Here is a 22,727-nt window from a genome sequence, read left to right as displayed (position 1 = left end):
CATGCCTATCCAACTGCTGCCTGTCCCCTGACTGCCCCCCCCCCCCCTGACCCATATAACCCCCCCCCCCCCCCCCCCCCCCCCCCCCCCCCGAACCTCCACCCCATCCAACCCCCTTACAGTGCCACTCAGACCAGCATGTCTGGCTCTAGGCAGCGCCAGACACACTGCTGCATACATGCTGCCGTGCTCCCCCGCAGAGCCACTGTATACTGATCCACTGTAACTTGCTGTAGAAAAAGTAGGATAAAATTGAGCAAGAAATTCTTCCCAGTGGTTATTAGGACTGGAATTGCTATTTTCAACAGCCATTGCCTTTTTTGTTTGTTTGTTTGTTTATTTAAAAGGAAGACAGTGATATTGCATTGGCAAATTCCCCATAGAAAGAAAGAGAGGAACAAAAGAATAATAAAGGCACCTCAGCTTTTCTTCATTTATGTAAGACAGTCTTATAATATGCATCCAGATATCCTCCAGTCACACAAGCTGAAAATTTTTCCACTTTACTGCAGTTCTGTAACCATATGGGAACCAATCCTGTCTGTGTTCTGTGCACATCTAAAATTCCTGCTGAATGACCTGCCGTGGGAGCGAGTTACCAGTGACCCAGGGCTGCGGCGGAAGGAGGGTGCAGGTGGGGGGCGGTAAGAGAGCCCAGGGCTGGGGCGGCAGGAGGTGTGTGTGTGGGGCAATGGTGAGGGGGAATGAGGGAGCCCAGAGCTGGGGCGGCAGGGGTGTGGGTGGAGGGGAAGAGCCCAGGGCTGGGGCAGCAAGGGGGTCCGGCGAGGAGCCCAGGGCTGGGACAGGGGGGCAGCCAAAAATTTTTTTGCTTGGGGCGGCAAAAAACCTAAAGCCAGCTCTGTCTATGAAGGTCATGTAGAGAGGTTTCCCTTGTTCTTGACACTTTTCTTGCAAAGACCTTAGTGCGAAGACCATGTCAGTAATCAATTTACCATCATGGATGTTGCACTGACTGACTATCTGGATATACATGTTCAGCAAGAACATGCAGTCTTAAGAATGATCTGTGTGAAAGCCTTGCCAGCAACACTAAGGAGATAGATTCCTCCGTAGCTGTAGAAATCACTCCAATATCCTCTTCCTTTATACAGTGTAAGGATGTTGGCATCCTTCATGTTTTGTGGTATCCCTTCTTTCCTCCAGCAGGCAAGCAAGACATTGTGCAGATATTTAAGCACGAGCTGACCTCTTTGGTTCAGTATGTTAACTGGAATTCCATCTTTTCTTGTAGCACTTCCTGGTGCTAGAGAGGTGATTGTCTTTTCAAGCTCATTTATAGAGGGTCCTATATCAAGCTTTTTGATAGTCTGGAGCCTGGGGATCATATTTAACACTACTTCAGAAACAGGGATTTCACATGCATAGACTTTGTAATAGGTTTACAGCCAGCATTGCATCTGTTTGCTTCTGTCAATGATGATGTCTCCATTAAGAGATTCGAGCAGGGCAGTCTTCTCGACAGAAGGACATATTTATTTCTTGCTTCCATCGCACAGACTTCTTAGATCTCCATTCTTAGGAGTGGCAGCATTTAGTTTAATATATTTATTTGTCATTTTGATGATTAATACTGCTTTTTTATTTTTACTTTTTTTCAGTTCTTAACCATTTTAACTTTCACAGGAACTTAAGCGGGAAGTTAGGGTTAAGGCAGCGCTAACAGCGGGGCTGCAGGGGCTCCTGCACAGCCCAGGGGCCCAAGGCATCCAAACACAAGGTACGGGGGAGGCTGCAGTCCTGGCCCAGTGAAACAGAAACCACCCCACTCAGAGGCGCAAAGAGGAGGATGTGCCCATGGCTGCAGGGGAGGCCACCCCAATGCTGAACAGTTCCTGCCAGGGGATGGCCCCTGCACTCCTGGCCATGAGTGAGTGCGACCGGGAGAGCAGGCCTGCAGAGGACTTCCTGCATGGCCATGGGACCAGTGATGGCGGATCCTTGTGGGTAGTAGGTGCAGGAGAGGCTATGCTTGCCTTACTGTACTCAGTGGAAAATTTCTGTGTGAGTGTGAGGAGAAATCAATATTTAACAATGACTACTGATTTAAATCAAATCCCGCCAAACCTACCCATCCTCAAAGGATGTTTGTATCTTCTTTCACATATCAAGCCAGTATGATTCAGCACACTGCCTTGCTGTTCAATGCAATGTACTCTTGGCCACTCTGAGGTAGCTTGGGAGAGGGGTTCAGTTTGTGCCAGAGATATGCTGGGCATTTTACTTCAATAACTGGAAGCATTTCTTCAGAGCATGCTGCAACCCAGTCTTCATCTTGTCTAGTCTTTTCACCAAACACTAAGGTTGTAGCTATAGGAGTATTCATCCTGAGTGTGCATCAGCATTCAGGGGAGGTGCAGTCGATGACACAGATAGCTTCCCTGAGATTCGTAGTGAATTGGAGGCATCTTTCTTGGTCTTTTGTGATGTTGACATTAATGCGTGGACAACGGCTTTGTTGGGTACAACAGAATTTCCATAATGAAAGCCTTATTTTGCAACATACAAGCTCACAGTCGGTGTCACAATCTGCAGTGTGAAAACTCGGAGTATGGAAATATCCTGTAGGTGTTTTCTATGGGTGACAAATCCAGTTGACACCTGTGTCCAGATCTGGGATGTCTTCACAAGACCTTCCAGCGGTGACCACCACGGAAGTAAGGTGTTGGTAATACCCAGTCCTCGGTGGGTGCAGAGCACCAGTAGTCTGTTCCCATTGTCATTCATTTCCCCCCCACACACTCATGGTGACCAATGCACAGTGGCCACATCTCATGATCTGAGCCAAAGCTAGCATAGAAGAATCCCAGTAGATAGAGTCACTCACCTGATATTAGTTTACTGATGATGCTGTGAAGTTCTTGATAGAACAAGTCCTTCTCTTAAAAGATGAAAGAGAAAAGTGTCAAGGCATATGTACGGATGATGTTGGCAAAGCCACCCGTGGCAGATATTCTTAGTGATATATGTTCTCATGTTGCAACAGAACTCTTTTGCAGTTATATTAACTGGCAGAGTCACCCACTACTTCTTTAAGAGTGCTAATGTGTTCTAGCACAAAATGTGAAAGTTAAAAGAAGGTGGAAAACAATATTGCCAGTAATGTCAGTAATAGCCTACCTGAATAGCTGGGAGACAAACATTCGGTTATTAAAAGTGATAGAACAGAATTGCCTAATGAAGCTCGACAGCTTGTTATATACACTGGCCTAGTACCAAAATAAGATCCCGGTTTTATGGCTATTATTGCTCTGTTCATAGGTGTCTGGGGAAATTAGTCAGTTTTCTAACTTACTAGATATGATTGACAAAAAAAAACTAGAGCATTTGAACTCAGGAGATCATTTGGATGTTTTTGAAGATGTGGTGATCTGTCCAGTGCTTGTTCATACAGTACACAGCAAAGGGCAGGTCACTCTCCTCACTGATAAAGTTTAACTTCAAGGCCAGATTTTCAGTGACAGCATCCATTTTTGTGGATGCAATTTTGTGCTCACAAACACTCGACCTCAGCATGAATTCTGGATGCAAGTAATAATTAGGCACCACATGTCACTGAAAAGTAAAATATGCCGGTGTAAAGGTGCACCCCCAAAAAGAAAAGAACTGGGTTGCATGCTAGGCTGGAAGTCTGGCCCACTGTCCCCTAAGTGCTGGCAAAGGTTCCGCAACAAATACATTCCCTGCCCCAAAGAGTTTACAAGACAACACCAAAAAATACCAGAGTGGGGAGTGGTGTGGGTAGCTGGAACACTTCACAGAACAGGTTTGTTCTTCAGGTTTGAAGGCACTTGGCAAAAATGAACTGGGAGGCTTTTCCACGCATAACAGGCAAGATGAGAGCAGGGATAAAGTTAGGAGTGGGTGAAAGAGAGAAGTTTAGGTAGAGTAGAGAAAATATGAAAAGAGGGAGAAGGTTCTACCATTCACGGGTAATGAGTGCTATAGTTACAGTTTGATTACAGCTTGCATTCTGTCTGAGAAGAAGAAAAAGTGTGCCCAGATATTGTTCCATCATTTTAGGAAGCCATTTTTTCTATGAAATTATGGTGTAATATCCTGGGAAACATGAGACCCGGGTTCTGTCTCCATTTCTATCACTGACTTGCAGTGAGACCTTGAGCAAATCACTTAACTGCTCTGTGCTTCATTTACCGGCCCCTGAGTTAAGCTCTGAAAATGGTCCGGTACTCACTTGATCCAGAGAACCCCCTCCAAATCATGCAAGTCAAGGGGTTCTACCCTTCAAGTCCACTTCAAGAACACTCGTGAGACCACTGAAGCTATCAAGGGCATGCATATCCAGAACGCCACTAAATATTTAAAGGATGTGACCCTAAAAAAGCAGTATGTTCCCTTCTGTCGTTACAATGGTGGAGTTGGCAGATGTGCTCAGGCCAAGCAGTGGGGCTGGACATAGGGGCGTTGGCCTAAAAAGAGTGCAGAGTTCCTACTGCACAAGCTCAAAAATGCTGAGAGTAATGCTGAACTCAAGGGTCTTGATGTGGATTCTCTGGTAATTGAGCACATCCAGGTCAACAAGGCCCCCAAAATGTGCCGGTGTAACTACAGAGCTCATGGTCGTATCAACCCCTACATGAGCTCCTCCTGTCATATTGAAATGATCCTCACTGAGAAGGAGCAGATTGTTCCAAAGCCAGAAGAGGAAGTTGCTCAGAAGAAGCTGAAGACACAAAAACGTATGGCTCGGGAGTAAATCTGACATAACAGATGTATATAAATAAAAAAGAAAATTGATTAAAAAAATAAAAAACACTGTGCTGTGTGGCTCCTTAACACCATTAGTAAGGAGTTCAGTATAATCATATGCAAAGCACAGCACTTTAATAGCTCTTAGAAATAATGTTGAAATTAAAAAGGTGCTATAGCTATGCAAAGTTCTCTCTCACACACACACACACTCCAGGTGCTTAAGATTCTTTTGCAAAAGTTTCATTTCCCAAACCCCCACAATCAGTGTAAGCCAAAGTCCAGTTGTTGACATTTTATTACGTGTTTAAAAAGAGTATTTCCAGTATTGGAACAGCAGCAGCAAGTTACCGGAATGATTGCTTTGAAAGAGTAATAAAACCCTAAGCAAAGTGAACTTTAGATTATACACTCTGTCAAATTATTGAATTTGACAGTTTTATTTGTTCATTTATTTGGCCTAGCCGCCATACTGTTTTTATATTTGTATAACCGTAGATGCTATTGTTGCTCCTACAAGTGTCTAATCCTGCTGTACAAATTGGCCAGGTCTGCAGAAGAAGCTGTCACCATAGGTTCCCATGGCAAGCAGCACACTGAGAAACCATATGCAGCACCACAGTGTCTTGATCATTAAAATATTACGTTGTGGTTGCACCTAAATGCCACAACAGGATTGGCCCCCACTGTGCTAGGTACTGTACAAATATAAGTGACTGTGCTTCGGGGCAGGCAGTGATTCCAGAATAGGAATTTAAGTGCTTATGGCTGCTTAGTTTGATATATTCACTTTTTCAGAAGGTGGAAAAGAGACCAAGGGAAAGGAATGAGGAACAGGTGTGTGTATGTAGGTAGGGCAAGAGTTGCTGTTGGAAAGAAAACCAAAGCAGCCCAAGCACAGTATAAGGACAGTCTATGGATCATTAGTAGAGTGGAGTTAAACCAATGGAGAATTTTCCACCTCTTTGTGTTGTGTGATTTTTGTACCCTCCACAGTTCTTGGCAGGAGGTTTGTTTAGGTAAAAGTTCAGGGAAACTCAATGTTTTTGGCAGTGAAGCATAAGAAAAAGCCCTTGACAATTCAGACGTGGGCAGTGTCAAGGAAGTTGAAGGCTGAGTGCCCACAGAGTCCAACTCTGCTGTCACACTGGTTTTACACCCATGCATCTGAGTCTAGGAGCTCTACTCCTGATTTATGCTAGTGTGAGTGGGAGGAAAGTTGGGTCTTATATAGAAAAAATTAGCCTTGGGAACACATTGCTCCAACAGACTGGCTTCATTAACATGTTGAACTTATACAGCACTTTATAAACACTAGGCGAGATATCCCTTCACCAGTCCCTCTGAAGCAGATAAATAGCCTAATCCCCCATTCTACAGAGAGGAGACACATAACTTGTCCAAAGGTCAGAATCAAAACTGAGATTGCCTAAATAAGCTGCCTACATAATCCAATAGGCCATAGTGCCTCAGGTACATTTCACTTAGTGAGTAGACAAAGTCATCTCTGCAATGACTTCAGTGGAGTTACAGTAGGAAGGAATGTAGCCCACCATCTCAGTTTCTTCACCTCTAAAATGCAGGCACTGATGTTAGGAGCCTATGGAGCATCTGTGCCAATGTTGGCTTTCTCTAACTCTTTTCATTTAAGTATAAGCAACAGGGCTGAAAATTTGCCATAATGTTTTCTCATTCCCCACCTCTGAAGAAAAAAAAATAATTGCTTAAGCACAGGCACCGGGGAGGCATTTGGGGCCTGGAAAGTCCATGGGCACGGGGCCAGAGGACTGGTAGAAGTCACCTGGAATAAGGCCAACAGCACTAGATCAGCCAAAAGGTATGATTGGAGGGTTACAGGATGCTCTCTAAGAGCCGTTGTGCCTGAGAGGTGTGACAAGACAACAGGAGTTGAGCCTTGGGACCCCCCCATCTCTGACCCTATCTGTGGCAGTGCGACATGCTGCCAGTGGATGACTGGGCCAGGCCTCGTTATGTCTTACTCTGTAATGAAAGATTATTCTCAACACTGCTCTCCCCTTAAAGTAAACTTCCCGTGTTCAATTAAGTTGTCTTCACATCCTTTCCAGCCCTGCTCCGGGGCAGAAAGATTTCTTGTTCCTTCCAGGAGAGGATGAATGTGTTTGGCGCTGTCAAAGGTCCCCTCACCACTTTCCCCAATGAATAACTTCTATTGTCTGGCTCTTGAGTCAGCATGGCTTTGGGGATGTTTCCTAGCTCTCAGGCCCAAACTTCACGGGCCCACCCAATCCTACCTTTAGGGAACACTTGTTCTGTACCATAGGTATGAGCTGGCTCTGCATGCATTTGCATGTCTTGTTGTTGTAATTACAGGGATAAAGGTTCCTAGACATTTGCAGAGGAGATGCACTTAGAGCCCAATCCTGCGCCACTGCAATTAATGGCAGAACTTTCATTGACGTCAGTCGTGCAGGCTCGGGCCCTTAGACTGTGTTACTTACACACAAATAACCCACACATCTCCAGTTTGGTCAACCTGGTTGTCCATTACTTTCATCTCCTTTATGCTACCAGCACAAAAGGACATCAAAAGGTAGCAGATCTTCCCCATCCCTGGCATAAAGGGTTTCCCCAAAGGCCATCGAGATGGCAGAAGGCTGTTTCTGAGCCTGACCCACCTCACACCTTCTGGACAGAGGGCATTCCAGAGGCAAGGCCAGACTGCTGCTGCATTCTAGCTAGTCTCAGTTTCCCACGGGAGGCTAGGGCAACCTGTGCATGGAGTTAGAGCAGCCTCGCAATGTCTAATGGATATTGGCAAGTTCCTGTACAGCCCCAGAACACGGGAGGCAGAAAGCCCACCTTTGCCTCTCTGTCTCCAGGTGCAGTAGTGGAAGAATTGAGTACCGAGGCCGGTACTTTTAGGACAATTCCCTACCCCTATCCCCCATCGCTCCCCATTCATTTCACTTAGACCAATTTTTCAAGCCCAGCTTTACACCATTTTGTATCCTGTAAAACTAAACACTTTGTATGGAGCCAGTCGGGGGGGAGGGGCGCGACGTGAAAAGCCAGGGACTTGGGAAAAACTCTGTAGAGGACTGTCGGGGATTAGATTGCCTCCCACATGACTCTGCTGACAGCCCACACTCCACAAGGGTTCTGCACCCATGGGTAGCCAGCGCTGCACTGCAAACAGGATTCCCTCAACTCTTCTTGTCTTTGGCCCACATGCACTCAGAGCGTGCCAAGGCAAACAGGCATTGGGTTCAAGCCAAACGCAGACTTCTCACCTGACTCATCTATCTTTTGATCTGCAGCCAGAACTCCACCTCACTGATTAATGTTGCTGGGTCTCTGAATCACACCAGATTCTCTCTCTTCCACCTCCGCATGCCACAAAAGAGTAATTGGTGATTCTCAGCCACCCTGGATTACATTGAATGCCAGGTTTGTAATCAAATGGCACATCCTCTTACAGGGGAATGTGAACAGATGTCTCCAAAAATACTTCAGAGCCCTCAGATTTCTGATCAGTGCATAGTGAGGTACAGAAGGGCTGCAAGCTACATTAAAGGAGATTAAATATAAGAAATCTCCGCTACAGCCACCAAGTATATTGTCAACACATTACCAGTAGGCAATCCATAACCAGAGCACATTGTTGGTGACAGGAACTAACTGTAAGGTCTTCAGTGACAAAAAGGTTTTAGGCTCCTAACTCCCATTGAAATCAATGGGAGTTAGGCACCTGAGGACCTTTGAGGATCGGGGCTACAGTTCCTTGTCTTTGTTTTGGCAGGGGAGGGGGCCGAGAAAGGAATATCCTGATTGGATAGAACATCATTCTCCAGGACTATTTATCAGGAGAATAGATTCAGTACAGATTTCCCCCACAAGAGTCTGATAAGGGCCTGACCTTCAAGGACCATATCCAGGAGAGATGGTTTTCATGCTTATTCAGTCTTCAAGCTATCTGCCAACATGGATGCCAATTGGGCTGTAGCCACCCATACTAGGAACTGAACCAAAACCACTAGTCATTTCAAAACAAACCATCTGATGTGTCTCTCAGCCTGGACAGAAGTAAGCCAATTTACCGATTGATGGACACCTCTGTAGTGAGTCCCCAGTCATTCCCTACTGCCTTCATTTTCAATTGCACTTCTTATCGAGGCAGCCACTTCCATACCAGTACTTGTAGAGCTCCCTAAGCTCTGAACATCTGTATCTAAGACAATGTGTTGTGCAAGAGGCGCTGTGATGTGTCATGAGAGACACAAGTTTTATAGCAGATATGCCATGAAAAGAGTCAGGAAGGCTCTTTTTAGCCCAATCAAAGATATCACCATCTCTATTTTTATTCTTCATGCAGTGCTATTAGCATGTTTACAAGCATACAAGGCCCCATGGGGGTAACAATCTAGAGAGACAGATATAGAAGGTATGGGAAAGACATGATAAAGGAGAGGAGGGGGAAATATAGAATTTCCCCACAGTTAACAGGAGAGATTTACTGTGAGTGGCTTTTGTTGTGGTGGGTTTTTTTTGAAGTTAAAGTATTTTGTTATAAATCACTGACGCACGTTTCAGCTGTGGAAACAGAGCTTATTGGGCAGCCCTTCCCTAATTTATGACTTTCACGCACCAGCCTCAAGGCACATTTGCAATAAGCAATAAAATGAGGGACACTTTGTCCACTAAACCAATGATAACGAACACAAACAGAAACGCCCTCAACCCCTTCATACAGGGCTGGGTAAACAGATAGGCCTTGTAGGCACCTTGAAGGACAATAGAACTACACTGTAGTTTGAGCAAGGGGGACAGCAGATTCCAGAGCTGAGCCCCCGCCACTGAGAATGCCCTGGCCTCAGAGCTACAAATCTAGGTGTCGTCAACTGAAGTGTCCCAGAAGCCTCTACTGCTGGCTGAAAACATAAGTGGAGAGATGGCCTCTAAATAACACAGGACCCAAACAACGAAGACTTTGTAGATCAAAGAGAGCACTCCCGCTGCCGCACCATCTGCATGTAGAAGCCAGCCAGGCCAGGTGATGACAGGCTACATGGAGGAAGTGAGTTTTGAGGAGATGTGAATGAATGGGCTTGCGCCCCGGCTCTGAGAGGCTACACTAGACATAGAGACCAGTAATGGAAGAGGGTGTGGAGGCAAGAGTGGGGAGGATATGCTGAAGGGTGTGGCTAGGGAGAGGCTTGGGTGGAACAAAATGCACGAGGACAGTAGAATTAAGTGAACTAGATCCAATGAGGCGTGGAGTTGGGCAAGGCACTGAAAATGAGAACTGGATATTTGAATTTTAGTGATGGGCAGCCACTGAAGGGATTTGAAGAGGGGGAGCAACGTGGTCCAAACAGCAAAGAAGGTGAATTCTGAACAGATTGGTGCAGGAGGGAGAGGGCAAGAGAATCGGGAAGAGTAGTGAGGAAGATGCAGCAGTAGTTAAGGCTGAAAATGACCGAGACTTGAACAAATGTTTCAGCAGCTGAGATGGCGAGGAAAGGGATGCTAGAAAGGAAAAATACATCAGTGTCAGGGCTTGGACATAGTGGGAAGCAGAAGAGACAGAAGGAGGATGTTGCCAGAGTGGCAACAATGCAAGGGAGAGAAAAGATTGAAAACTGAATGCTGTATCAGCATATTAAGCGTGAACTGATTATCAAATATCCAAGGTGAGATGTTACATAGGGAGGCAGAGGTGCCAGACTGCATAGAGAGGAGGAAGTCAGGTGTGGAAAGAGAGGTTTGCTCAGCATAAAGGTGAAAATTGGAGGCCATTAGGGGGTTAGTCAAGGACTGGGTGTAGAGGCAGACCAGGAAATGGAGGACATATCCCTGCGGGAGGCCAACAGAGAAAGGGAGGGAGGTGGTGCTGTCAAGGGAAACACTGATGGAGCAGCTGGAGAGGTAAGCGTAGAATCATGAGAGTACAGAGCCATGAAAGTCCAGAGAGAGAGAGAGAGAGGTAGTTTGAGAAGCAAGTGATTAGAGTCAAAGCCAGTAGATTGAATATAAAAGAGAAGAGGCTCTCAAATTTGCCAGGAGGGACTCACGGATGACCCTTGATAAAAGCAGTCACCCTTGAATGGAAGAACTGGTCAGAAAATTACGCTGTGGAGACAAAAGGAAACAAGGGGTTGGAAAAAATTTCCAACCAGCTCTAACAGAAACTCTCATGAAGGGGGTGCAACAGGGGATTAGAAAAGACAAGGAAATGGGAATAGACAAACTGGATAGGCAAGGAGAGGATACCAGAACATTCATGAAAGAAGCAGGAAAGGGACCAAAGGAGAATAATTCCTAACTTTTCCCCTCTTCTTCCCACCACCCAAAAAAAAAAGTCTTGGAGGAGGAAGATGTTGGTAGATTGGAAGTTGCAGTAAGACCTGGTAACAGGGCAAGTGATGGGGGGAGGAAATGGGCAGCTTTAAAAGTGATGAGCAGAAAGAAAGTACTAAGAAAGTGACATGATTTCTCTCTCTCTATGTCCTCTTTCAAGATGCAGGGAGGGCCATCCAGACAATCTATAGCCTGAAATGATCCTGGACTGAGGTAGTGCCTGTGAAGGAGAGGAAAAGCCCCAATTCAAAGTCCCTTAGGATGAGGGGGTGAGTGGAGGTGATAAGCATTTAGAGCCAGAGGGGAAAGAAGAGACAGATGGAGTAGATTTCAAAAGAAGAGAAGATGTGGGAAGGGAAACTAGGCTGGACTAGAATGGGCAGGAAGGGAGATGGGAAGAGCCCAAGGGTGGTCTTCAGGGTGAAGAGAGTGAGAAAAGGATAAGCCGTTATAGGAGATGGCAGAGACAGAGGGAGAAACCCAGGTCTCAGTCAGAGTGGAGCGCAGAAGTTGAGTTGATGACAGAAGCAGCAGGAGAGAAAGGGGCAGGGTATGGAAGAAAGGTTAGCCAGGGTGGAGGAAGGAGTGGGAAGCAACAAAGGTAGGAAGCCAGAGTTAGGAAAGGAGGTACCAGTGGAAATAAAATGAAAGTGGCAGCAGAGCAGAACAGTGACGGAGACAGTGGGCCTGGGAGATGGTAAAGGGCTGAGATAAGAGTGGAAATAGACAAGAAAAAGCATGGAGACAAGGATCCAAAGTATCAGTGTGGGGACATATTTAAGAGAGGGGAAGTGTTGGATGAGGGCGGCAGGGCAAAAAGAGAGAGTGGCCCCGCTGAGCAAAAGCGGGAGGTAAACGTGTTAGCACTGGAATTAACAAAGGCAGAGAGGAGGCCGCAGCACTGTGGGAGCGCTAATTAAGAGGCCTGGTACTGAATAAAACGGCATCAAAGAATTCAAGGTTTAGAAGAGTCAGGAGTTAATCAGGAGCCTACAAAGGTGAAGGTGGTTTACAGCATTAAAGGGAGGCAGCAACTAGGAAGAGCCCAGGAGCAATAAATGAAACAATGTGACATCAATAAATAGAGCCGGAGCCAGAGCCATCAGCGTGATAACAGGGAGAACAATGCTGCAGTGTGCAAAGCATATGCAGGCTCAGCAAGAGACTGAGCTCTAATCCCAGTTGGCCAAGCCCTCCAGCTACTCCCTTTATCTACATCTTTCCTGAAGGTTCCTGTCTCTTGAGGCCCTTGCATGCCATAAATGAAAAATTACCAAATTAAATGGGCGATTCGGGGGAGGACGGAGAGTTTGTACATTTTTAAAGTGGCTCCCTGCTTGTCCTGATTTCCCTGTCCATCTGTTATTTATACTGTAAGCTCTTCAGGGGCAGGGACTGGCTGGATGCGTGTTCTGTGAAGGGCTGAGCATAGGTGCCAGTTGACAACAGCAGGAGATACTAAGAGGTGCACGGTAAGGTGTAAGATACATAGGTGGTTCCCTGGGACCCTGGGCAAAGGGCCAAAGCAGCTGGCAGCTTCCTAAAGAGCCAGGGGCTTTTATAACCCACCCTTGGAACCAATTGCCCTGGAACACGGTGTACCTGTTGGGAGCAAGGGGAAGGCACAGCAGGCCCAGACAAAGGGTGACCAGATGTCCCAATTTTATAGGGACAGTCCCAATTTTGGGGTCTTTTTCTTATATAGGCTTCTATTACCTGCACCCCCGTCCCGATTTTTCACACTTGCTGTCTGGTCACTCTACCCAGACATGCTCTCTCAGAACCCTTGGTAGGAGTGACAGCTAGTGGCTTTCTGAAGAGCTGGGGTAGCTGGTAGCCAGGGCCAGCTCCAGGCACCAGGCAACCAAGCACATGCTTGGGGCGGCACCTGGTAAGGGGCGGCCAATCTTAGGGTGGCTGGGGGCAGCGCGGCGCGGCATTCTGCGAGGGGGCGCTCTGGCGGTGCTCGGCGGGGGGGCGGCGCAGGGCACGGCGCTCAGAGAGGGGTTCCAGCGGCGTGGCAATCGGCCGGGGGGGGCTCCAGCGGCGCGGCGATTGGCGGGGGGGGGGCGTGGCGCTCGGCGGGGGGGGGGCTCGGCGGGGCGGCGCTTTTTTTTGCTGCTTGGGGCAGCAAAACAGTTAGAGCCGGCCCTGCTGGTAGCCCTGCATGGTCCAGCGATTTGGTGCAGACTTTGGGGGTGGGAAATCAAGGGCAACAGGGGCAGACTCTCTCCTCCAGAGCTCTGACTGGGGAGGAGCAGGGGGGTTTCAAAAGAGCAGTGGGCTTTCAAGCCTCATCCTGGGTGGCTGAGGCTCTGTTGTTTGGCACAGTAACTTGTGTGGTGTACCAGAAACTGTGTTAAAGTTACAAGCTGTCACTTCACAGTGGAAGAGTTTCTTGGTCTTGCTGGCAGGCAAGGGGCCTCACAGGGAACCTACGTGATCTGCATCCTCAGCAGGCTGATTGCAAAGAGCCATCCTAGCTGAGTTGTGCCTCTCTGCCTTAGGGAGCAGCCTGCGTTGTGACTCTTGAGTGTTAGGGTTCTGGATTTGAAGAAAGAAAGTAGCATGGACTAGCACTCTTCCAGAAAGTATTTGATGTTTTTATGTAAGTTCTCTGTGTGTATGCCTCAAATAGAATAACTTGGAACACGGGCAAAAGGTGGAGGGATGGGGGTTCAGGACTCAACCTGGAGCCCAGGTGGGGAGCAGCAGCAGCAGCTCCGCTGTTCGTGAAACATTCACGTAAAAGCAGAAAGGGAACAACTTTTTTGTTGGTCAACAAGCAGGAAACAAGTGATTCTTTCTGACCTGGCAGTTCCCTTCTCCCCCCTTTGTAAGAGCAGGATTCTTAGGAAAAACCGAGCAAAGTGACACTGCTTCAGTAATACTGCTTTTCCAGTAAGTTAGCAAAATACTATCAGAGCTACTCATAGGATATGTCTACACTGCCCATGACACCCACAGCTGGCCTGGGTCAGCTTACTCAGGCTCGCAGGGCCCAGGCTGTGGGGCTGTAAAATAGCAGTCCACATGTTCAGGCTTGGGCTGGAGCTCTGGTTCTGCAAACCTCCCCCCTCACAGGGTCTCAGAGCCCAGGCTCCAGCCTGAGCCCAAATGTTTACACCACAATTTTATAGCCCAAGCCTCTGCCCCCTCCCTCCCGAGTCCAAGTCAGCTGACACAGGCCAGCAGTGGCTTCATTGCAGTGTAGACCTACCCTTCCAGGCGCTGCCCCTATGGGATTTCCTGAGACTCTAACCTCATTTGAGTAATTAGACCAACGGAATGCTTCTGTTCTGAAAAGCGATGCTGTAAGATCACCGTATGGGTTTCCATATTTATTGTGTCTCCATGATTTCCAGTTCAAATGAGCTCAGTTTAAAAAACTGGGGGGAGGGTCACCTCTAAGTGACCAGCTCTGAAAACACTCCTGAGAGCTGAGAGTCAAGCAGGGCTCTTTTCTTCTCATTCGCCATTGCCCCTAATAAAGATTCTGCGGCCTAGAGCATGCCTTTTGGCATCTGTACAACCCCCATGGCTCATTAGCTTGGCAGTAATACTGCGGTATTACTGTTGTTTTCGGATGACTCCCTTCCCTACCTGGGAGACTTGGTAAAATTCAGGTGCGGCATGAGATGCCTGGGCTATGAACAGAGGCCAAGGTTCACATCTTAATACATGCTGGATGATCTCTTGCCTTTTGCCCACAGCCCTGGCCATTTGAAAATAGGTAGGTATTTGGGGAGGCATGATCTGTCCAGAAGAGGCATGGATACTGATAGCAAGAAGAAGATTCCCAGTAAAGCAGTGTCAGAGAGACAAGACTAGAGGACACATTTGCAGACTATAGGGAGAGGTTTGAAATCGGGGGGCAAAACTGTATAAATAGCTCTTTTCACAATTCCATTCCAAATTACAGGTAGTTGACTTTAATAGTCACTGGAGCATGCTGTACAATACTCACACTGATCATTAATAATATACCTAGCGCTGTTGAACCAAGGGAATAATAGAAAATGAAAAGATTCAAGGCAGCCTTGCAGTGACTAGGAGAAATATTGTACTCCATGGATCATATGGTGTATGAAGCCTACATCCAGGCTTGGAGGGATGTTAGCCTTGGGCTGGATTTTCAAGAGAGCTCTGTTCCCATTTAGGCACCTAATTAAGTTAAGGAGCACACAGCAGCTCCCCTTGCACGCCATGCTGCAAGTGTTCTCAGTGTGGACTACTGGGTATTGAGCACTTCTGAAGTTGTCTCAGAGCGACATGACTGAATTTACAGGCACAGATGTCAAAAGCACCAGATTGCATAAAGCCAATAGTGGCATGTGGGCTGTCTTGAGAAACTCGAAAATCGCAGGGAAGAACTTGAGAAAGAAGAGAGTGTTCCGCAGCTCAGAGTATAAATATAGAAACACTTTGGTAATGAAACTTCATTCGGCGGTTTAAAGAGGAAGAACTAGACATTCCGTTTCCAATGCTATTTCTCTAAAAGGAGCTTTTTCGTACAAAGATATCTTGGTGCAAGGGTTCGACAGGGCTTATGGATACCAAATGGGAGTTCTAAGTAGGAGTAGGTGCTGCCTCTCGGCATCCTGATCAACACAGCGCTACCCCATCACAAAGTTGACTCAGCTTTCCCCACTCTGTGCAACTCAGCCTCCAATTCAGTCTGCTCCAGGGTAGCTTCTAAATCTAGATAAGTTTTACTTTTCAGGCTCCAAGTTCTCTTTGAATTCCCTTAACCCCAAGCCAGTCATCTGCCTCTACAGTGAGCTAACCCATTGTTCTGAGAAAATGGATCTGTGTGTTGTGCTGTAAACACCTCTTCAATGGAATCCTCGGACTTTTTTACTAAACTGGGGCCCTGACTACATAAAGCACATGCTTAACTTTAACATGTTGAATCTGGGCCTTCACTGAGCTTCTCCCTATCTCTTCACTGTATTACAGTAATCAAAGACACATGCAAATGCTGTGTCCCAGCCCACAAACAGTTGATACATTTTTAAAAAAATAAATAAACAAACTGCTTGGAATATCCATACACAGTAAATCCAGTAAATTCCCAAAATTATTAGAAAGTCATATAGTGTAAAAGTTTCTCTGCATCAGAGCCTTGCAAGTGTTTGTTTTTACGGTTTCAGGCTGTTTGCTTACCACTCCAACATTCCTCAGAGCTGGACAGAAGGAAGACAAGGGGTGAAATCCTAGCCCTATTGAAGTCAGTGGCAAAAATCTCAGTAATTTGGGACACTGAGGGGGGCAAGATTTCACCTAAGGTGACCCTGTCTGTAGTGGACAGAACTTTGAGAGCAGAGCGACAGATCCTCAGACGCTGTACATTGTCATTGCTCTATTGAAGTCAACGGAGCTATGACAATTTGCACCAACTGAAGATCTGCCCGTCTGTAAGAGTGACACTGGAACCTTAATTATTTCTGTTCAAGAGTCTCTCATATTTAATTCCCAACATTCACACATCTGATTATTTTTGCAACTACAGTTTTCTACTAGTGTCTTAAATATCAATTTACAACCTTCAGTTTGGTTTGTGTGTCCAGGACTGTCCCTATTTTATTTTTAATATGAGAGAACCAAAAATTCTGAAGGCATAGAGCATGCTAGCTATATTTTCTCCTAGACCATTTGTAAAGTACTGATTTCCTTTACAGTATTTCTAGAAAAAGGAAAGTGTTGTGTGGGTGTATATAGGGTAACAATACATTTTACATATTTGCCAATTCTTCTAATTGCAAAAAGACAATCAACCCCCTATATAAACTTATTAGGCTTCTATGCTTGTCTATGTGGCAGCAAGTAAAAGGAAGGGAGAAAGTCTGAGAGAGAAATGCATCGGCTTTTGACTTTAAGAAGCTAGGACACAAAATCGGGCCAAAGCTATATTCCAAACTTAGGCCTGGTCTACACTACGAGTTTAGGTAGAATTTAGCAGCATTAAATCGAATTAAGCCTGGACATGTCCACATGACTAAGCCCTTTTTTTCGACTTAAAGAGCCCTTTAAACCGGTTTCTTTACTCCGCCTCCGACGAGGGGATTAGCAGTAAAATTGGCCTTTGCGGGTCGGATTTGGGGTAGTGTGGATGGAATTCGACGTTATTGGCCTCCAGGAGCTAGCCCACAGTGCTTCATTGTGACCGCTCTGGACAGCACTCTCAACTCAGATGCACTGACCAGGTAGACAGGAAAAGCCCCAAGAACTTTTGAATTTCATTTCCTGTTTGCTCAGCGTGGAGAGCACAGGTGACCATGCAGAGCTCATCAGCACAGGTAACCATGATGGAGTCCCAGGATCGCAAAAGAGCTCCAGCATGGACAGAATGGGAGATACGGGATCTGCTCGCCATATGGGGAGATGAATCAGTGCTAGCTGAACTCTGTAGCAGTAAACGAAATGGCAAAATCTTAGATCTCAAAGGCCATGAAGGACAGAGGCCATAACAGGGAAGCACAGCAGTGCCGGGTGAAAATTAAGGAGCTAAGGCAAGCCTACCACAAAGCCAGAGAGGCAAACGGAAGGTCCGGGGCATCGCCGCAAACATGCCGCTTTTACGCGGAGCTGCAGGCCATGCTAGGGGGTGCAGCCACCACTACCCCAACCGTGTGCTTTGACTCCATCAATGGAGAATCACACAACAGGGAAGCGGGTTTGGGGTACGAGGAAGATAGCTCACAGCAAGGAAGCAGAGAAGCTGGTTTCCCCAACAGCCAGGATATGTTCATCACCCTGGACCTGGAACCAGTAACCCCCAAACTCACCCAAGGCGTGCTCCCAGACCCTGAGGGTACACAGGGGACCTCTGGTGAGTGTACCTTTGTAAATATTACACATGGTTTAAAAGCAAGCGTGTTTAATGATTAATGACTAATTTGCCCTGGCAATCGTGGCCAGTACAGCTATTGGAAAAGTCTGTTAATGTGTATGGGGATGGAGCGGAAATCCTCCAGGGACATCTCCAGAAAGCTCTCCTTCATGTACTCCCAAAGCCTTTGCAAAAGGTTTCTGGGGAGGGCTGCCTTATCCCGTCCGCCATGGTAGGACACTTTACCACGCCAGGCCAGTAGCACGTAGTCTGGAATCATTGCATAACAAAGCATGGCAGCGTATGGTCCCGGTGTTTGCTGGCATGCAGACAACATCAATTCCTTATCTCTCTTTGTTATCCTCAGGAGAGTGATATCATTCACGGTCACCTGGTTGAAATGGGGTGATTTTATTAAGGGGACATTCAGAGATGCCCATTCCTGCTCGGCTGAACAGAAATGTTCCCCGCTGTTAGCCACACGGTGCGGGGGAGGGGTGAAGTGATCATTCCAGAGAATTGGGTGTGTGTGGGGGGATAGTTGGGTTTGCGCTGCATGTTAACCCGGAAACTGCAGCCCCTCCTTTTACATTGCAAACCCATTTTAAATGGCCAACCCAATGCACTTGGGTATGGGAAATGAGGGCGCTACTGTTTGAAACCATTCCCACATGTTAAGAAGGTTAAAAAAGCCAAAAGACTGTGGCTTACCATGGCTGCCTGCAAGCCGAAATCTGTTGCCTGGCACTGAGTGAGTGATCTCTCACACCAAACTGGCAGGCCCTCAATATAAGAGGAAAAATGCGACCTTGTAACGAAAGCACATGTGCTGTGTAATGTGAACAGCAAAATTTAACGTGAAAGAGTGTACCCATTGTTCTCTAAAATGTGTCTTTTTTAACCACCTATATCTTCTCCTCCACCAGCTGCAAATGTTTTTCCTTCACAGAGGCTAGTGAAGATTAGAAGGAGAAAACGGCAGACTCAGGATGATACGTTCTCGGAGCTCCAGATGTCCTCCCACGCTGACAGAGCACAGCAGAATGCTTGGAGGCAGACAATGTCAGAGTGCAAAAAAGCACAATATGAATGAGAGGAGAGGTGGCGGGCTGAAGGGAGCAAGTGGCGGGCTGAAGAGGATAGGTGGCATCAGCTTGCTGACAGAAGGCAAGAGTCGATGATCCAGCGTATGGTTGAGCTGCAGGAAAGGCAGCAGGAGCAGAGACCACCACTACAGCCCCTGTGTAACCAACAGCCCTCCTCCCCAAGTTCCATAGCCTCCTCACCCAGACGCCCAAGAATGCGGTGGGGGGGCCTCCGGCCACCCAGCCACTCCACCCCAGATGATTGCCCAAGTATCAGTAGGCTGGCCTTCAATAAGAGTTAAAGTTTTAAACTGCAGTGTGTCCTTTTCCATCCCTCCTCCCCCACCCCACCCGGCGCTTCCCTCCTCCCCGACCCCTCCCAGGCTACTTTGGCAGTTATCCCCCTAATTGTGTGATGAATTAATAAAGAATGCATGAATGTGAAGTAACAATGACTTTATTGCCTCTGCAAGCGGTGCTTGAAGGAGGGAGGGGAGGGTGGTTAGCTTACAGGGAAGTAGAGTGAATGGGGGGGGGAGGGTTCATCAAGGAGAAACAAACAGAAGTTTCACACCATAGCCTGGCCAGTCACAAAACTGGTTTTCAAAGCTTCTCTGATGCTCACCGCGCCCTGCTGTACTCTTCTAACCACCCTGGTGTCTGGCTGTGCGTAATCAGCAGCCAGGCGATTTGCCTCAACCTCCCACCCCGCCATAAATGTCTCCCCCTTACTCTCACAGATACTGTAGAGCACACAGCAAGCAGCAACAACAATTGGAATATTGGCTTTGCCAAGGATAACAATAGGCATTTCAACATCCCCAACGGTTATTTTCTGGTCTGAGAAGAAAGTCCCTTCCCCCAGCTTTTGAAACAGACCAGAGTTCCTGAAGACGCGAGCATCATGTACCTTTCCCGGCCATCCCACGTTGATGTTAGTGAAACGTCCCTTGTGATCCACCAGGGCTTGCAGCAGCATTGAAAAGTACCCCTTGCGGTTTATGTACTCGGTGGCTTGGTGCTCCGGTGACAAGATAGGGATATGGGTTCCATCTATCGCCCCACCACAGTTTGGGAATCCCATTGCAGCAAAGCCATCCACTATGACCTGCACATTTCCCAGAGTCATTACCCTTGATATCAGCAGGTCTTTGATTGCGTTGGCTACTTGGATCATAGCAGCCCCCACAGTAGATTTGCCCACTCCAAATTGATTCCCGACTGACCGGTAGCCGTCTGGCGTTGCAAGCTTCCACAGGGCTATCGCCACTCACTTCTCAACTGTGAGGGCTGCTCTCATCCTAGTATTCTGGTGCTTCAGGGCAGGGGAAAGCAAGTCACAAAGTTCCATGAAAGTGCCCTTACGCATGCGAAAGTTCCGCAGCCACTGGGAATCATCCCACACCTGCAACACGATGCGGTCTCACCAGTCTGTGCTTGTTTCCCGGGCCCAGAATCGGCGTTCCACGCCATGAACCTGCCCCAGTAACACCATGATTTGCACATTGCTGGGGCCTGTACTTTGTGAGAGGTCTATGTCCATGTCAATTTCCTCATGACTCTCGTCGCCGCACTGCAATCGTAGTGCTCATAATTGCCGGGGAGATCTGAGCGGGCTCCATGATCCCAATGCTATGGCGTCTGGGCTGAAAAAAGGTGTGAAACTATTGTCTGATGGAGGGAGGGAGGGGCGAGTGACAACATGGCTTACAGGGAATTAAAATCAACAAAGGTGGCTGTGCATAAGGGAGAAACACAAACAACTGTCACACAGAATGCCTCCCCCCCAAAGTTTGAACTCAAAACCCTGGGTTTAGCAGGCCGTTGATTTCACGGAGGGAGGGGGAAGCAAATGAATACTGAACAAATCTGGTCCATCTATTTTTTACATCTTAAGCTGGCAGCAGACAGTGCAGCATGACTGATAGCCATCGGCATCTTCTGGGTGCTTGGCAGAAAACGCTGTATTACGACTGCTGGCCATCATCATCAAGATGGTTCAATAGGACTGCCGGCAGGACTGAGTCTCCAGGAGACAAAACATGTCTGCCCAGGTGCCTCTGATTGAACTCACTGAGGAATATGACGATGATGGATATCAATCCTAATACACCATCCACTGCCAAAAGGCAAGGAGCTGCTGCTGTGTAGCAATGCAGCCCCACGTCTGCCAGCACCCAGATGACATATGGTGACGGTGAGCTGAGCTGAACTGAGCGGGCTCCATGCTTGCCGTGGTATGTTGTCTGCACAGGTAACCAAGGTAAAAAGGCGCAAATTGATTGTCTGCTGTTGCTCTGACAGAGGGGGAGGGGCCTGACGACATGTACCCAGAACCCCCCATGACACTGTTTTGCATCATTCAGGCATTGGGATCTCAACCCAGAATTCCAATGGACGGCGGAGACTGCGGGAACTGTGGGATAGCTACCAACAGTGCAACGCTCCGAAAGTCGACGCTAGCCTCGGGACTGTGGACGCGGTCCGCCGACTTAGAGCATTTTATGTGGGGACACACACAATCGACTGTATAAAACCGATTTCTATAAAACTGGCTTCTATAAATTCGACCTAATTTCATAGTGTAGACATACCCTTAGACAGTAAATAATCCTCCCTTATCTACTACCATTTAAAGCAACAATTTTCAAGGTAGGTAGCTCAGCTGCATCTTGCTCCCACAGGAGCATTACTTTATATAATGGTGTCAAGTTGCTAAGGATGATGGGTTAGGCTCCTTTAATAGTCCCAACCAATCAGACAGATGCTTATTCTGACTCTTTGAATAGTATCTTTGGCTTGAGGAATTTATTAGCCACACAGTGCGTTTTATCTCATGCTCTTTGCAACATATCATACTGTGCTTTAACATGACCCCTCTCACTCTCTACAGTAAATAGGCTTCCATTGCTTTGCTGTAAGCATTCATGACATACTCCCATTAGAGATGGGCAATACCTCAAAGAGTTTTCCCATAAATAATCACTTGAATAACAAATTGAATTCACTTTGCCTACATTTGGGCCCATTCTGTGTTTGCTTGTCTGCTACTGTTTTAGCAATCCAGGGTCAGAAAAATAATCTTTCATGGAAAGTGAGTTTTTAAGCTCACTTGTGAGTTTTTGCACCAGAAACATAATCTAAACAGTAGCCCATCCAACTAGGGGACAGTCCATCAAAAACACTCATCTTGAATAGTTTAATAATTTCAAAGAACTTCTCATGAATGACCTGCAGCCCAGGAATTGACCATGGAAATTATTCTGCAAATAGTTGAGAATAGCAAATAACAGAGTCAATTGCAAGCCATTCAGACTCCAGTGGACATTGGATCCAGCCCTTTGTGTCTCTTCCCTCTCACAAGCGGCCCTCTGACCAAACCTGGGGTGGGGACTCAATAGTGCACTGGACTGGGGCTCAGTAGACATGGATTCTGTTTCCAGCTCCTCCACTGACCTACTGGATGACCTTGGACAAGTCACTTTGACTCAGTGCCTCAGTTTCCCCATCGGTAAAATGGGGATAATGATCCTGATCTCCTTTGTAAGAAGCTTTGAGAACTACTGGTGAAGAGAACTAGGTATTAGTATGATACTACCATCTGTACTTGAAGTTTCCTCCCCGACCCCATCTGTCCTCACACTCATGCTTTTCAGGCAGCTTGCTGTCAGTAACATCCACCCAGCTCTTCATTCTAGATATTTTGCCTACATTGTAACACAGTAAAGAGGAATAAGATGCAA

General features: G+C 47.0%; 1 pseudogene; it reads left to right on the top strand.

Annotated features, from left to right (window-relative positions):
• The first annotated feature begins 4,182 nt into the window (after nt 1–4,182).
• Nucleotides 4,183–4,735, top strand: LOC117887703 (annotated as a pseudogene).
• Nucleotides 4,736–22,727: the final 17,992 nt, after the last annotated feature.

This window comes from Trachemys scripta, chromosome 1 (assembly GCF_013100865.1).
Source record: "Trachemys scripta elegans isolate TJP31775 chromosome 1, CAS_Tse_1.0, whole genome shotgun sequence".
Lineage (NCBI taxonomy): Eukaryota > Metazoa > Chordata > Testudines > Emydidae > Trachemys > Trachemys scripta.
This window is presented reverse-complemented; position numbering and strand designations above follow the sequence as displayed.